Genomic DNA, 292 nt, shown 5'->3' with positions numbered 1-292 from the left:
CATTTAAGATCAGGGGTAATGGTGAAGCCCAAAAGCTTGTCAAAACTTGAGGCCTCCTGAAGACGAGAGCCATTCATTTCAATTGATGCCAGATGTGGATCAGAATGTTGATGATGTAAAGAGAGAAGCTTTGTTTTTGATGCATTAAAAGTAACCAGCCACTCCTTTCCCCATTGTACTACGTGCTCAAGATCAGAGGAGAGAGAATCGGAGAGAACTTGGTCGTTTACTGTCTTAGATGTGCTACCATAAATGGTAGTGTCGTAAGCATAAATGTTTACAAATGATGTAA

Source organism: Euprymna scolopes, chromosome 46, assembly GCF_053919585.1.
Source record: "Euprymna scolopes isolate OS-2025 chromosome 46, ASM5391958v1, whole genome shotgun sequence".
NCBI lineage: Eukaryota > Metazoa > Mollusca > Cephalopoda > Sepiida > Sepiolidae > Euprymna > Euprymna scolopes.
The sequence above is the reverse complement of the archived record's forward strand: the minus strand, read 5'-3'. Positions refer to the sequence as shown.